This window comes from Rattus norvegicus, chromosome 14, assembly GCF_021556685.1.
Source record: "Rattus norvegicus strain SHRSP/BbbUtx chromosome 14, alternate assembly SHRSP_T2T, whole genome shotgun sequence".
NCBI classification, from domain to species: domain Eukaryota; kingdom Metazoa; phylum Chordata; class Mammalia; order Rodentia; family Muridae; genus Rattus; species Rattus norvegicus.
Genome location: NC_141547.1, coordinates 91,557,536 through 91,574,973, shown reverse-complemented (window position 1 = coordinate 91,574,973; position 17,438 = coordinate 91,557,536). Strand labels below are relative to the sequence as shown.

At 41.9% G+C, this 17,438-nt stretch overlaps 1 non-coding gene across 1 annotated transcript; it reads right to left on the bottom strand.

The window, feature by feature from the left end:
* Positions 1-201: 201 nt before the first annotated feature.
* On the bottom strand, positions 202-287 carry Trnar-ucu6 (transfer RNA arginine (anticodon UCU) 6). Its single transcript is given in 2 exon segments — positions 202-237; positions 251-287. It is a non-coding gene; the product is annotated as a tRNA-Arg (tRNA).
* Positions 288-17,438: the final 17,151 nt, after the last annotated feature.

The following is a 17,438-nucleotide window of genomic DNA, read 5'->3' as shown; positions in this document are numbered from 1 at the left end:
CAGTCTCAAGACAATCTGCCATCTTTGTTATAGGCAGTTCTCACCTCACTGCCTCCTTACCGTAAACCAGCATGATTTAAGGTCTCCAAAGACACTTCAATTAATACAAAGTTGTCATATGATTTCTATCCTGCCTTGGTAAATAATAATTTTAATGTTAAAGATTTACAACAATAAAATGGCGACTTTTAAGAAAAAGAGCGACTCTGGTGGGACTCGAACCCACAACCTTTGAATACCTTAATTTATCTAGAAGTCCAATGCGCTATCCATTGTGCCACAGAGCCAGCTTCCTGCTGGGTGAATTAGAGACATGATTGAAAGAGCTGAAGGGGTTTGCAACCCCATAAGAACAACAATAACAACCAACCAGAGCTGCCGGGGACTAAACCACTACCCAAAAACTATACACGAACTGACCCATGGCTCCAGCAAGTAGCAGAGGATGGCCTTGTTGGGTACCAATGCAAGAAGTCTTTGGTCCTGCCAAACCTGAACCACCCAGTGTAGGGGAACATCGGGGGAGTGAGAAGGGGGACCGATGGGGAGGGGAACACCCTTATAGAAGGAGAGGGGGATGGGATAGGGGGCTTATCTCCCGGAAGCCGGGAAAGGGAATAACATTTGAAATGTAAATTTAAAAAAATATCCAATAAAAAAGGGGAAGAAAGGTTAAAGAGCACTGCCTTAAGTTAAAGATCACTGCCTTACATATACATCTGTCTTGGTTTTGTTACTGATATCACTGTTATTAAGTTATAATACGCCCTTTGTTTGCCAGATGAGATCCAGAACAAGTAATTAAACAAACATAAGATTACCTAACTCAATAGATACTAGCTCTCAATAGTGTCAAAAATCTGCTAAATGTAATGTTAAATATTTAAGCTTTAAGCTGATGATGACAGAGACTCCCAAAGCTGAACAGTGACCTCCCCACAAGGTATCTGAAAAGATATGGGCAGTGACAAGATTGCCTGGACTATGGTATGATACCCACTGAGAAACATCACTCCATTGCCTGGCCAACTACCAGGGCTCAGCCTAAACTGTGGACAGAGGACACCTGGTCTCCTATTACCTAAGGCCAGGTAAGTCATTTCTCCCACATTCCTACTTCACAGGAAAAGGCTTCTGGTCTTCCGGGCTGAATGGCCAGACCGACTCTGCCAGAGTTGCAGTGGAGACTACAGGGACCTGGAAAAACTGTTTGGGTAACAGACTACAGATTAACCCTCTGTCATTGCAATTACTGGGTGACATCTAGATTCAAATTTATTCTTCACAGATTTCTGACTACATTGACAGCTAAGCTAACCATAGCTTGACAGCTAGAAAACAGACCTAGTTCCTTACCCCAAGGTAATCCACAACCTTATTAGCTCAGTAGTCAATCTGTTAACTAGTTAAGACTACCAGATCTCTTATTAATAAGACACACAGGTTTGCCCAACACATAGACTTCATGATAAAGGATACAGATGTTCAGTTGAAATCTTTCACAGATGTGACCTTCTACTATTTCCTTATCTAAACTCTGTTTCCAGTGACTAAACCCTTCATAGTTCTTCTCCTTGCTATGCCATTGTCTAACATTAACCAATAGAACTCTTACAAATTAGCCGAGCTCTAATAAAACACTCCACGATACAATGCACTTTTAGAATCACAAATTCAAATATTAAGGGTTATTTTATCTTCTAACTATAGACTTAAAGTTTTTCTCATGATAAATCTATATGATCAACTATAATATTCACAAGATCGAAGCCTTAAGTTTCCTTTAATTGTCTTTTAAATGTAAACTTAAAATGTTTCTCATTTTACTAAATTTTCATTAAATATTTTATTAAATATTAATTTTTATTATATATTCAGTCTCCTTGATAGAAGAAAGAAAAAGCCCTTCTTGCTTCTGTTCCATGAAAATGTTTGGTCTTCCCTGGTCTATCTTAAAGACTGTTCATGCTGTTAACAAGTTTATCTCTTTGGTAAATGTACAAGCTCCAGGAAACACACTCAGATCTACTCCTCATGGACCAGACTCCACCCAGATAAATACACCAGCCAATCAATAGCCTAAGCTGCCACTTGCTACCTATTCCAGAGGGTGGGATTCCTCTACTGTTCCCTGGGATTGGGGCTCCCCTCACCTCAAGCAACAAGGTTTCACCCACAACGGGTTTCAAATGTATGCATAAGAAAGAGTTTTTTCTCCCAAATATACTTAACTTTATTCTCTACCTCTAGTGTGTGTGTGTGTGTGTGTGTGTGTGTGTATGCATGTGTGTGTATGCATGTGTGTGTATGCATGTGTGTGTATGCATGTGTGTGTATGCATGTGTGTATGCATGTGTGTGTGTGTGTGTGTGTGTGTGTGAGTGTGTGTGTGTGTTTCAGCATCTTGTCAAGTTCAAGAGTTTACTGAAGATCTACATGCAGGACAGCTCCAGAGAAGAAACCCACAGATGCTCCAATCTACTCTCACAGACACAGATGTTTCCACTGATCCTGGACAGCAAGGAAACAGCCAGCAAAGCAAGATCTCCACCGCCATTTCCTCAGGTTTCTCAGAGACAGGTCACCCCAAAGTTAGCAGGAAGTAGCTAAAGGTCACGACGACCCTATTCCTGTTTCACTATCACCTCTTTCTGGGTTTTCTTTGGTTAAATTAAACCAAAATGGAGTAATGTTGGCATTCCTTCTAAGCGCCACACAAGTTATTTGGAGATGGCCAAGGAGGCCTGGCTTACTATAAAAGGGGCTGTTTGGTCCCTCCTCTCTCTCTTACTCTCTCTGCCCCTTCTCTCTCTGCTTCTCTTCTCTCCCTGACCCCTTTCTACCTCTCTCCCCTTCCCCCTCCCTGTCTCTTTCCACATGTTCCTGGCTGGCCTTTCCCGCTCCTCCTCTTACTCCTCCTCTTCCTCCTCCTCCTACTTCCCTCCTCTCTCTCTCTCTCTCTCTCTCTCTCTCTCTCTCTCTCTCTCTCTCTCTCTGTGTGTGTGTGTGTGTGTGTGTGTGTGTGTGTGTGTGTGTGTGTGTGTCTTTCTGTGCCTCTACTCCCTCAGAATGGTCCCACCAAGACACCCCTCCTACCTCACCATACCATGTTCTATCAAACATATCCTAGTTTCTCTTTTTATAAAACACAACACTAGGGGTATTGGCACTCTTTAACTAACCCTGTTGCTACAATATTCTTTTGGAAAAGGTATTAGCCTTTGTGTGGTGGAATGAACTTAATCCCCTCTTGAATACTAATAATGTCAGGACATTAATTACGAATATAATTAACGTCAGGATGAGGAGCAGCGCCGTCTTCCAGTCGTTAAGGAAGCATGGGGGTTAACTTCTTGCAGGGACTGAAACCACATCATGACTTCAAACAATTTTACTGAAAGTAATCTGGTCATACCGCAAAGTAACTATTCTTGTTTAGCCATAGACCTTTTCATAGCCGAAACCTTAAAAATGTCAAGGAAGAAGGGGAGTCCAAATTGGACGCTTGTTTTCGTGTTACAAATATTCTCGTTAATTATGAAAACTTTACATTTCAGTTCTATTAATTTTAAAAGTCTTCCCAAGAAACATATTTACAAGATATGTGTCTTTGTTACAACGTTTCTTTCCCTTTGTATTATGACATCTGACAGGATATTGAAGCTACTTCCTTAGTCTCTTTCTGACAGTCTCAGTGTCACCCCAGGACCACCTCCTCAGGTCCCTGGATGGCCCTCTCACACCACCTACCTAATCTCAAGGCCTTCCTCTCCTCAATGCAGACAAAGCAATGCATACCACTTACCTTGGCTTAAATCGCCTCAGCGATTTCTTTTTCTTGCCACAAAGTGGCGCCAGCAAGAAACCATCAATCTTTAATCACCACAAAACTGAAGTGTTGAGGCATTGCGTTAAATAAGATGCATGGGGAATCAACGTATCAAGACGCTTTGAAATGGGTAAGTGATATTGAACACATGTGTTCTTTAAAGTTCAGCATGTAAAGAAATGTGAGTTCAATCAGGGATGTGTGGGAACCGTGCAATGTGTAGCAAGGCAGTACAGGTGAATGTGGCGACAATGAGATTACCTCTTGCCTTGGATCACAAGGTCAGATGAACCCTGAATATCCAAAAAACAAAACAAAACAAAACAAGACAAGACAAAACAAAACAAAACAAAACAAAACCAAGCCTGGTGAACTTAGGGCTAGGGAAAGCCCTCCTGAATGGCTGATACAGTGGCACCTTCTCCTAGTAACATTATATGAAGTCAAAAAATACCACATAGATGAAACAAAGAACAAGTTGGGAAATAAGACACACTTATTTCTGTCTCAGGGTTTCAAAAAGCTGAGAGCAAAAGACAAGATTATGGTAAAGAGCTGGGAACTTGGCTACCGACTGGAGCAAGTTCACACTCATAGGCTAAAAACTCTGTTGCTCTGCCTCTCAGCCAAAGACAACACACCCATGCTCACACTGCTCTCCTGATGTTTTAAGGTGACTTGAGTTCCTGTCAATGTCAGCAGTTTGCTGCCTGGCCACTCCACTGTTCTTCTATAGTGCTGCTGTCATTTACCCTCAGGGAGCTTCAAAATAGAGATGAACCCCTATCTGTAGGGCAGTCTTTAATCTCAGTATGGCCTGTTCCTTCCATTTTCACCGGTACCCACTGCTAGACCCATGCCCCACCCCCAGCACTCCTACCCATCTCCACAAATCTCCTGGCCTCAGGATCCTTATGTAGTCCGAAGTGGTCAACTTCCTATTCCTCCTTCTTGGACTGACTCACAGTCAATGATTTGTGATTTTAGCTTTAACATCATCATCCTAGAAAGGAATAATGTCCAGAATTAACTAACATTACTTGGGTACCCAGCTTTTTCCTAATAGCCAACGCCTTTATAATATTTGCAGTACTGAAGTCCATCTTTACAACTGTAATTGGTTACAGATGTGCTGGGTTATTTTCATCACTTGGAGAAGAAAAGAATACACTGTTTTCAGAAGAAGAATGTATTTATAAAAGGTTTGGGGGTATAAAGAAAGTCTCGGAAGTAATAAAAAATAGCATAATAGTACCTGTGTGATAATTAAATATGAATGTCAAAGACCGGCAAGACAGACAGAAATTGTCACCAGAAGGGGAAAGCTGTTGAGAATTTCTTTTTAAATAGAAACAAAGCTGAAGAGAGAGAAGTCCATGGTCCAGACACGGTCATCAGGGTAGGCAGAAAGAGAAAACTACGGCTGTCACTTCTTGCTAAATCTTAGCATCACAAAGTCCAAAGATGTCTCAAGCGTTCTGGTGTTGAAGGAAAATCAAGGCACCTACATCTGTTTGCCTCTGGAGAAGACAGCAACAGGCAGGTGGCGCTGGCCGTCTTCCAAGGCTGCGGTTTCATAACCACATGGTGACTGTGCCCTGCCAGTGTGTGAACACAGAGAAGCTACCCCAGGGAGGGTCCTCAGGACTGCGGCACTGCACATGTGGTCCGTGTTCTGTAGTCACTTGGCAGTGGCAAGAGGCCAGCTTCTTAGGCTTAGAACCCGAAAGAGACCAGCGTGGCTTCACCACAGACTTGCACTGGGAAGAGAGGACACTTGCCTGGAGAATTAAAGCCCAAACCCAAGGAATTTATCACATATTTTGTGGAAAAATTAATGAGATAAATGAAACATCTCGGGCTTAAGTAGAAGGAAAAGGTTAGTTATAAAGCCCCTGTGGGGGAAAAAAATGTAGGTTAAATATTCTACCATTTTGCATCCATTATTACACCTGCCATTAAAGAAAAATGAAATAAAATAATACACAGAGGCAGAAGCATAGAAAAGTGAGAACATTTGTTTACTGTTGGAGGTAAAAACATTGATATATTTCTTAACCATATGATGTCATAACATTACTTCTGGCTATACTTCTAAAGTAATTAAATGCAGGGACTTAACAGAGATCTTTTTTTTAAAGGTCTTTTTATTTATTTCAGACACACCAGAAGAGGGCATCAGATCCCATTACAGATGGTTGTGAGCCACCATGTGGTTGCTGGGAATTGAACTCAGGACCTCTGGAAGAGCGGTCAGTGCTCTTAACCATTGAGCCATCTCTCCAGCCCCTTAACAGAGATCTTAACACACACTCACACACACACACACACACACACACACACACACACACACACACACATACACACACCTACCACTACTACCACCAACATTAACGACAGAGACAAAAATTTTATTCACAATAACAAAAAGATGTAAGCACCGGGTATTTACTAAAGGACAAATGGAGAAATAAATTTTACAGTTCACAGTCTTGAATACTGTTTAACCTACAAAGAAAAAAAATGTTGGCATCCTGCCAAGCATACTACACCATGAGGTGTCTGGAGGACTAATTAAACTAAGCCAATAACAGAACACAAATTATATCATCTCATTTATTACAAGTATGTAGATGAGTCAAATGTCTAGAGACAGAAAGAACATGGTAAGGACCAACACTTGAGATATGGGAGGGAGTAGAATTAAAGTTTGAGGGTATTGTACTAGTTGTTTTTTCTGTGGTGTGATAAGATACCATGACCAAAGGCAATTTATGGAGAAAGAGTATATTTTGACTTAGGATTTCAGGGGGATAAAAAAATCCATCATGATAGGAAGGCATGGCAATGACCAGCAAGCATGACGACAGAAACAGAAAAAATGATTATATCTTAAGCCCAAGCCCTTCCATAGTGACCTACTTCCTGGACCAAGTCTATACTACCTAAACCTCACCAAATAAGGTTACCAATTGGGTACCAAGTCTACAATGGCCAAGCCTGTAGGAAACATTTTTAATTCAAAATATTACAGATAAGAATTTCACTTTTTGCAAGGCAAGATGCTTGGTGTACAAATAGTGCTGATGGTAACACACACTGATATGTAAATGCTATTAATGTTGGTGGGGTGTCTGTTTCAGAAGGAATAAAATGCTGTTAGTTGGGGTTCTCTGAGGAAACAGAGTCAATTGTGTGTATATGTAAACAGGGAGGTCATGGAGGCCAAGCCCTAAGATATGAAGTTGGCAAGTTGGAAAGCTGATAGCGTAAATTTCAACCCAAAGGCTGTAGGCTTCAGACTAGAGAAAAGTCAAAGTTTCCATTCCTAGGCCATCAGGCAGGCAGAATTCTATTATTGGAGAGCAGGGGATGCCTGTGTTCTGTTCTGCCCTTCAACTGATTAAATGAGGCCTGCCCACAGCAAGAAGGGACATAAATTTCTCTCATTGTTAATTAAAATGTCAATCTCATCTAGAAACACCATCATAGAAACAGATCAAATATGTGAGCCTTACCTGACACTGTCAAGTTGGCACACAAAGTTAACTGTCACAAACAAAAACTTCTGTCATATGTATTATAACACAATTAAAAAATTGTTATTTTAAAAATCAGTGATGCTTCTAGAAGAAATAGAAACATACCAAAAGACAAGACAAAAAAAAAATTCCATAACAGAAAGGATAAGAGACAAATGTGGTTTTGTGTTAAGAGTTTACTAAATATGCAATGAGCATACAACAGTTAATTTTGTTCCATTTTCCTCAATGACCTATTTTCTAGTTTTGTTTCTGTTGCTATAGCAAACTAGTGCCCTGACAAAAAGCAACCTCAGAGAGAAAAGGATTATTTCACTTCAAATCAGGTTAATATCCATGACAGCCAATCGAAGCAAGAAACTGAACTAGCTAGTTTCATCACATACATGCACAGTCAAGAACAGAGAAAGACAATATGTATGTATCTAATGTACGTATGTATGCATGCATGTATGTATGCATGCATGTATGTGTGTGTTTACTTGTTTACTTGTGCTCATCTTGATTTCTCCACCTGCTGCCTAAGGAATGATGCCACCCACAGTAGATTGGGTCTTCTTAAATCAATTAACAACAACAACAACAACAACAACAACAACAAAAGCCCTCCACAGACATTCCCGTAGGCCGATCTAATGTAGACTACCCTTCATTAAGACCTCCCTTTTAGTGATTCTAAGTTTTGCCCAATTAATAATTAAAGCTAACCATTAAAACATATTTATGTTTTGGTTGCTTGGTATATTTGAACAAGGAATAAAAGCCAGGTTTTTAACTGACAGGCAAGCTAAGAGTTTAGAATCTTCTCTATAGATTGGCTTATCTGAGAATGAATCTCGGCAGTCTTTGTTGTTTATTCTTGGTGTGGGGGGGGTGAATCTGGTCAGTTTCAGGAATTTCCTGAAGTTACTTTGAGCGGGTTATTGTTTTAATAAGCTTCCCTGCAGGATGAAGTGTTTTAATTTGAAGAAAACTGCTAGACTACAGTTCTCCAAGGGCAGTTTAGCTATAGCAGTGTGCTCTCTCATCTCCCTCTATCACAGCACGATTCTCTCTCATCTCCCTCTATCACAGCATGTCTTTAGGTAGTCTTATCTCTCAGCTGCTAAGCTCTTCTTGTACTTGTCTCCTGCCGACCGTGGCTACTCACTCGTACAGTCACATGGTGTTCTGTGCTATTGCTAATGACAATCCCTCCCACGATTTCTGCCATTAACCCATAAGGTCTGGCCTCTCCTACTCATTCTCTCCAGCACACTTTCCTGCCTGTCTTCCAGGCCAACATCCTGCCACAAGTGGAAATGAGTGTGTGTGCAAAATCAGACACCAGATGGGGAGCAAGGACACCTGATCTGGAAGCCTTTCATTCTCCTGAGGTTGAGAACAGGCACCAGAGACCAGAGATAGACGATGATGGAAGGTGTGCAGTACATTCCCCAGGTTTACTGTGGTGCCCAAGGCTCGCAGCACTAGCTGATTTCTTTATGATCTTCCACCTAATACCTTTCTTCAGAGTGCAGAAGCAGAACCTTCCCCTCCCTCCAGCAACAGGACACAACTGTATGTTTTCCGCAGATGTCTCTGATGTTAAATGACTTGATTCCAGTATCTCCCCTTGTCCCAGCGAGTCCATGAGATAACTGATTTCAGCTATCTTTCTTTGCTTCTCCATCTAGAAAGTCACTTTGCTTATAGAAATGATACAGTGAATTCTTTATGGGTAACTGAATGGGGAGGCTTTCAAAGGGACGAAGAATAATAAGAATTCAGGTCTCACTCTCTTAACCCGAGGAATGACATAAATCTGCAGAATTTCAGGAGACTTTTCTGCCATCTTATCTTTCCATTACAGAATCAAACACTCTAGGACATTTTAGCATAAATTATGTCGGCATGCCATCTGCTCTCTACCCTGTTGCAACCTTCAGTCTCTAGGGACATAGTCACCTTTGCAGCAGTCGCTTATGTCTTTTCTTTGTTGATTAAGCTGTTAAGAAATGAATTCTGCCAATAACCATGCAAGCATGGAAGAGAACCGACTGCCTGAGAGGAGGTGCCAGCCTCAGCCAATAACTTAATTGTAGCCTTCTGACATCCTACGCTCAGGAAATAGCTAAGCGAGTCTCCCTTTCCTGACCCACAGACAATATGAGATAACAAATGTATGGTGTTTAAGCTGCTAAATTATAGCAATTTGTCACACAGCAATAGACAACAAATGCAAGCAGTGAGCAAGACTGTAGCATTATGGTGGGGACGCTGTTTTCCTTCCACGAAACTCTGTGTACAAAAGTGTATCTTTGCTGATGGCTTCATCTCTATTTCAGGTATGATTTCCCTTGCTGAAACAAGATGATACATTGTTCAAATTAAATCTGAGTCACTTGAATGGGTTTCCCCCTAAATACCCATTTAGTTTTTAGGCATTTCAGTGTGATGAGTAACATTACCTTTAGTGTTTAAAACTGACTTTGCTTGAAAGACCAGAAGGCAAAAATGCTTCTAACATATAAGCCCCTACCTAGCTAGTCCAAGCTCTATCCTAGCAACCCACTTCCCCTTCTCACCAGATGTTGAAGATTATTCTTGAATTGACTGAGCTTGTAAAATTTGCTGCTCTTGCAAAATACTCGGTCATAAGGTTAACAGCTATTTCGGCTTTTGTAATCAAGCTTGCTTGGTCTGCTCAAAAAGATAACTTGGACAAGAGCAAGACATTTTTTTAAAATAAGCCCCTGCCTGCACGTAGGCGTAATACTTGTAATCTTATGGGTTTGGGCTTTGTAAGTCCCACGGCGATGTTATGGGTAAATGCTGCATCGGGGGCACCGTCTCAGGTACAGTCCAGGAGCCAATCAATCCAGTATCTAAATAAAAAGCCACTTATTAAAATCATATTCATTGTCAGATTAGTGAATCTCTGAACAAGCCCAGACCAATAACATCAGTAGCATTGGAAATGGGGCTGTGCTCATGAGAAAAGTCCTCTCTTCTGTTGGACATCTGATTATGAATGTACTGGAGGTGCCTGACCCTCATAATTAAAGCCAGAGGGGGTGCACTGTCTCCACCAGACCTCCAGCCATACCTCATGCCGTCTACATTGTTCCCAGATCACTGCTCCAGGCTGACACATGTGAAAAATGTGGCTCTCTCCCGAGTCTGAGGTCAAGCGCATTCTTTCTGGCCTGTGCCTCCCAAGCATAACATCTGAGGGTTCAGTCTCTGAAGGAACCAATGGTATGTGTGTAGTCAGCAAAATCCTTTCTTTCTTCCTCGAGTCTCCTGCCTCCTTCAGTCAGTCCAAAGAACAATTGCAAGTATGGAGGGATGAGAGAAAAATCTCACCTAAGATATTCTCTCTCTCTCTCTCTCTCTCTCTCTCTCTCTCTCTCCCTCTCTCATCTATCTCTCCATCTCTCTCTCAAATCTATCTCTCCATCTTTCTCTCTCTCCTTCTCTCTCTCATCTATCTCTCCATCTCTCTCTCCCCCTCTCATCTCTCTTTCTCCCTCTCCCTTTCCCTCTCCCTCTCTCTCATCTATCTCTCCATCTTTCTCTCTTTCCCTCTCCCTTTCCCTCTCCCTCTCCCTCTCTCTCTCATCTATCTATCTCTCCATCTTTCTCTATCCCTCTGTCTTTCTCTGTCTCTCTTTCACTGTCTCTCGCTTACTCTTCTCTCTCTGTGTGTGTGTATCTATGTCTCTCTGTATCTGTGTCTCTTGTTGTCATTTTGTGTGTGTGTGTGTGTGTGTGTGCGTGTGTGTATTTATGGCGTGTGTCTGCGTGTTACTGTCTGTTTCTAGGACTATGTCTTTGTGTTTCTGAAAATTAAACCTAAGACCGTATACATGGTAAGAATCGCTCTACTTGTGAGCTACAGGACACTTTCTTTTTAGTATTTGGTATTTGTTTTATACCCAAACAAAACACTTCAAGAAGCAGAAGGAATTACTGATGTTTTCTCAAGTCATCTAGGACGCTGGAAATCTCAAATCTTGTACCAAATATTGAGGTCATAGCCAATAAGCCCTGTTTGATCTTTAGCAACAAACACAATCCCTGAGGTTTAGCACATAACAATTTGCTTTCACACATGTAGCATCTGTCCTTAGCAAAAAAAAAAAAACTTTCATGGCTGCTCTATGCTGTAACTCTGTATCCAGGTAACTTTGATTTGCTGGCTCTAGCTCCAGTGTTGGCTCATGCTGGCTTGCCACAGCCAGGCCTTAGGGTCTGCGCACGCGCACACACACACACACACACACACACACACACACACACACACACACACACGAGGATGACACATACAAACATAATGTGGGAAGATACCGCAGATTATGCTGACTCACATTTATCAGCACAGCACCAGTTATTTATTTCCCACAGAGACACCAAGGTTCCCAGCACAAAGGAATGCAGATGTTGAGAATACAGTGTTAGGTGTTACACAACTTAATCAATCCATTGACTAGAACATCTCCACAACCTCTGACCAGAGAAGCCAACAAATGTGGTACAGCACATGAGCACTGTGTAAGAAGTAAAGCCCAGTATGACACTACACAGAAGGCACTATGGACGACTAATATCAAATTCCCTGTTACCTCCCTACACAAGATGTCTGGATGGGCTTGCTTGGAAACATTGAACAAGATATGTCTTACATTGAAACCGCAGAGGAAACTAGCTTTTCTTAAATACAGAATAAAGTGTGTAGAAGTTTCTTGCAACAAATGTTTTATATTTTAAAAGAAATTCTGTCCGTGTGAAGATGCTAATGGTTTGAAACATATCTCTCCAAAACACTATGCTTAAATCTAATCATGGGGACAATGGTATTAGAAGATGAGAGAACTTTAGGAAAGAGATGAATGAGACTGAGGGCTCTTCTTTCATGATCTGGATCCCTGCTCTTATGAAGAAACTTCAGGCAGCTATCACATTCATCCATCCTTTCTGTCACATGAGTACACACCATTGATCTCCAAAGAATGCAGCATAATGGTGCCATCTTGAAAGAAGAAAGATTATATACTGTCAAGACTCCAAATCTGTTGGTAACTTGATATTGGAGTCAAAACTTGGATTTGAAGTAAAGTTTTATTTCCTGTCAATTATCTAGTCTTGGGCATTTTGCTATGGCAATAGAAGTAGAGAGGTGTAGGGTGCTTTTCGCTTAATAGAATTTGGTTTAAAGAATGAACAAAATGGGTCTTCAAAGCTAAATTAAGTAACTGGATATGAGTAAATGCTAAATATACTAAAATAGAAACAAAGAATTGTGAGACGGAGTGAACAGAGGCATTCCTTCCATTCAGATTAGGCAAAGAAGGCTGCACCACGCCGAAATTGAACAGTAGTGGATAATCACAAGGAGAAACAGGCGTATGAGCAAGCCAACAAATGAATAGTCTAAGACACTTGTGACAATGCAAAATAATACTCAAAAGCAATTAACCAGTTGGGGTGCCTCTTGTCCAAAAGTCCCAAAGATGATTGATTGATTGATTGATTGTTGTGTTGTGATAGGGATTTAAATAGATGTCCTTTGGGCTCCAACATTCAGTGACTCCCAAATGGCTGTTGGGAGTTCAGGAGACGGATGAATAAATGTTGGCAAGTAATCTAAGAGACAAATAGGGGAAAACAAGGAGCACAGAATGTCTCCCTTTAGAGAAAGAAGAACTAGCAACTGCAAGGCCCTGGGTTCGGTCCCCAGCTCAAACAAACAAACAAACAAACAAAAAAAGAAAGAAAGAAAAGAAAAAGAAATAGAGAAAGAAGAAAGATGAAGCCTGAAGCAACAGGCATGCTCGGCAGAGAACCTGAAGAATGCTTGCTCAGTGAGGCTGGACCTTTGCCTCTGTGTCCTAGTCTTGGTTGGAAACACTGTTGCCTGGCACTAGAATGAGAAGCCCGGGAAGTTCCCCCTGGCTGCCTTTAGGGAAATCAAAGTAAGTAAATTAACACAAAACATTATTCCTGTGTCCTTTTGCCAAACAGGCATGAGATACTGGCTTTCCCAAAGCAATGAAAAAACTGAGAAATGGAAACATATCATTGAGTACTGAACAGATTTCAGTAAATTATTTAGGCCCCACTTACTGCCGAGTCCTACACAGTTACTTGTCCGTGACCTATTTGTTCAGTCGTGTGTCGTTTTCTTCCCTACCCATTTAGACGCTCTTTGCACAGCTTCAACTTCTCAGGGAAACATTAGAGTAGACACGTCGCTACTCTTTAGGTCCAGCAAGTGTCTATTTCGACCACCCAGTGAGTCCCAGAAGCTGTAGAGCCCTCAAGGTTTTTGCGTTTCAGGCGAAAAAGGCACATGGCTTTCCTTACAGGGCCAAATTGCTGATCTAGAAGGTGATTTACCCTTGGGCTTGGGGGAAAGCAATAAGGCTTGCTTGCTACACTACAGTCTGTGGTTTTCTTAGGCAATCATTGCCCTCGGTCTGCTGTATTTTATCTCAGTCACCACTAGATGGAAGTGGTTTCCACAGATTTGTTTCTAAAGGGTTCTGCAGCAAGCCTTTTTACTGACTCAAGCTCAGGCAGTCTAGGGAGCTGCGTAGGGAACCCTGCTAGCTTTTCTCAGAGGATGGGATAGAGCCAAGCAGAACAGCCATTCCGTGGCTCACCTTCCTTCTCTACCTCGACCCCACCGGAGAGAGCTGCCCTGGAAACCAAGCTGCGAAAGGGGGTGGGGGGACCACAGGGGAGCAAACTGTGCAGCTGTCCACGCCCCACCCCCCCCCCGCCCGAGCCATGCTGTTTCCATGGTGCCGCTCACACAGGATAACATGGATAGCATGCTGCCCTTCAGAAACCCTCAGAAGTTGGTGCAAATTTTGATGGCCTTGAGGCTTGGGCATGACTGTACACAAGGCCTACCTGAGCTAATGTAGCCAAAATGTGTCCTCAAAGACGGCCTCCCACATAACCTCAGCAGTCTCTGCTCCAGCTTCAGACGCTTTGCAAACCATATAGTCCTGTGTCTGTCCCTCAGGCTGTCAATTCCCAGCATCCCTTTTGACTTTCTTTCCCTGTTCATTGTCTCTCTGACTGCCCATCATCTTCATTTCTCTGACCTTGGCTAGGGTTCACGTTTGATAAAGGGCTTATCGTCCCCCATTCTGACCTACCCCTCTCTCTGGTGTGTGTGTGTGTGTGTGTGTGTGTGTGTGTGTGTGTGTGTGTGTGTGTATGCACGAGTGCGAGCGTGCATGAGTGCATATTGCTAGGTATTGCGCCAGGGCCTTGTACATACTGGACAAATGCTTTACCACTCAGTTATATAGACAGATCTTCTTCAGTTTTGGTATTGTCATAGACCAACTATGCCTCTCCTATTGAGTCCACACTTGAAAATGCTGTTCTAGGCATCTGTAGACTTATTTGAAGGGAAGATGAAAACAGGGGCTATATGTTCTGTGCCCACAGCAGACATTAGTAGTTGCTCTTCACTCAGCCCAAGGTAGGCTTCACCCGGTCTAAGTGCCCTCATTAATACATCAGACTTGATACCACGGAGACTGGCTACTGCAACCTAAGAGCACTTCTTAGCTAAAGAATAGTCCCATTTCTGTGACCCAAAAGTGGTTTAACACCCTTGCTTTGATAAATGTGTTTCTGGTGATGGATGGCCTCATCATAAAACACAGGTAAGCATTTCTCTACCAGCACAGTTTAGGCACATTTTGAATGCATCCCATTCAGACAGTAGTCTATTTCAATTGGTCGATTTAGTAGGCACACAGACTAAGCTTAGAAACAGAGAGAAGTGAGCCAGGAAAATGAAGGTATGAGGTTCCAGGAAGTGACATCAGCCAGGGTAGGAAGTATATTACTAAGTAGCGGAGAAGTAAGCTTCTGCAAGAAACACCAGGAGAGCAGGAGAGCTTCTGGGTGACTTTGGAGAGGATGGAGATTGAGCAAGGCAAACACTCTGTCTCACTGGATGCCTGGCACCCTAAGCCCAGCAATCACTGATTTTCAGTGAATGTAAATCCTCTGAATATCAGTCATCAGTGTCCAATAACTCATCATTGAGTAGTGAGAACAAAAACATCCCACTTATTGCTTGTCTTCAGTTTTGAATTTCAGGCTCTCTCCATTCTGTTAGGCTGTTGGGGTTATCCCCAGTCACCCTTTTGTTCTTTGCAGCTTGTTATTTGATTGTTATTATTTTATTTTCTGTACAGATAATATCCTCCATTGTTATAAATTGTGCAGTTGTATCTTCCACATTTGGAGAAGCCACAGGGACAGGCACAGCAAAAGTGCAGTAGCGTGGCCCTTAAAAACTAACGCCTCGATCATGGTATCTCTCTTACCAGGTAGACATGATCGTTTTACATTTAATATGCACATTCTAGAACAGAGAAACTAACAAAAAGGATACTGGTTTCTGTACAGCAGTCACCCATCTTAGCAGTCTCAAACCCTCCATCTGCCCTTAAATCTTTTCATATTATAATAAGCAATTCCCCAGCATCAGGTTACTGAGCTCAAAAACACCTTACCATATTCTGATGGACAAGTTTTTTTTTTTGTTTTGTTTTTGTTTTTTGTTTTTTGTTTTTTGGGGTTTTTTTGTTTTTGTTTTTGTTTTGTTTTTTTTTAGTATAGAATAGAGTTTATTCAGGGCATGAGGAGGGGAGTTGAGAGGGTAATAGAGGCAGAGAAAGGCAGAGAGAGAGAGAGAGAGAGAGAGAGAGAGAGAGAGAGAGAGAAGAAAGAAGAAGAAGGAGGAGGAGGAAGAGGAGGAGGAAGAGGAGGAGGAGGAAAGAATTAGAGGCCACCCATGACACATGGAGAGAGAGGGGGGAAGGGAATAGGGAGAGTGGAAGCAAGAGGGCAAGAGCAAGAGCATAAGTATTCTTTTTAAAAAGCACATAGTCATTCCAAAATTATCGACTATTCCTAATACTATCCAATATCTCGAGGATGCTTGGTATCTCTGAATGTCCTTTCCTTTTGTATTTATTTTGCGAATAAGTCCCATGTTAGAGCTAGCTGACAATGGTTTCCAGTGGTCTCTTTTGGTATGAAAGTTGCTCTCTCTTTCTCTCTCTCTCCATCTCTCTTTCCCATAGATAAATATATTGAAGGAACAGAGTCCTTTCTCCCACTTCCTGAGCCCCTACACATTGCTGAAGACATACATCTGCAGTAGTATCGAGTAGAACACTCCAACATTATGGTTTCTGGGACTCAGTCATTGAACCCAGGCTTTGTGTGATTCAGGATTATCTGAATAGGAACTAGGCTCTATGTTAGCATGCATTTAGCTCGGCTTAGCAAGTAAAGAGCACATCTGGAGCCCCCCCGCAGCCAATTTCTGCCATAGGTTTTATCAACTTGATACAAGCCTTACATACCGAGAAGAAGGGACTTCAGTAAAGGAGTAGCCATGCTTGTGGATAGTCTGTGGGGCATTCTCTTAATTTCTGGTTGCTATAGAAGAACCCACCCCAGTGTGGGCAGTATCACCTCTGGGCAGGTGGAGCTGGGCTGTATAAGAAGGGTTGCTGAGCAAACCACAGAAAGCCAGACAGTAAGCAGAGTTCCTCTGCGATCTCTGCTTCAGTTCCTGCCGCAGGTTCCAGTTTTGAGCTCATACTCTGCCTTCCCTCAGTGAGTAACTCTAACTGGTCAGCTGAAATAAAAACATTCTCAAGTCGGTTTAAGTTATGATATTTATCACAGCAACAGAAAACAAACTAGAACTGATCTCCAAAAACAAAAAGTAAACACATCCCAACAGACATGAATGGTATTACATACTTCTATTCTTACATAACTGTATCCTCTGACATCGATGGGAATCAGAGATTACCATTAGATGCAGAACAATTAGATACAGAATGGTATTGCATATTTCTAGTCTTACATGACTAATTGTATCCTGTGACATCAGTAGGAATCAGATTACTATTAGATGCAGGACAACTTTCTTGATGCTTCAATATAAAGATTAGGAAAATAATTATATTTTGGGTTTTTCACATAAATATCTGAGTTAAAAAGTATTTGAGGCCAATATGGCACTACATGAC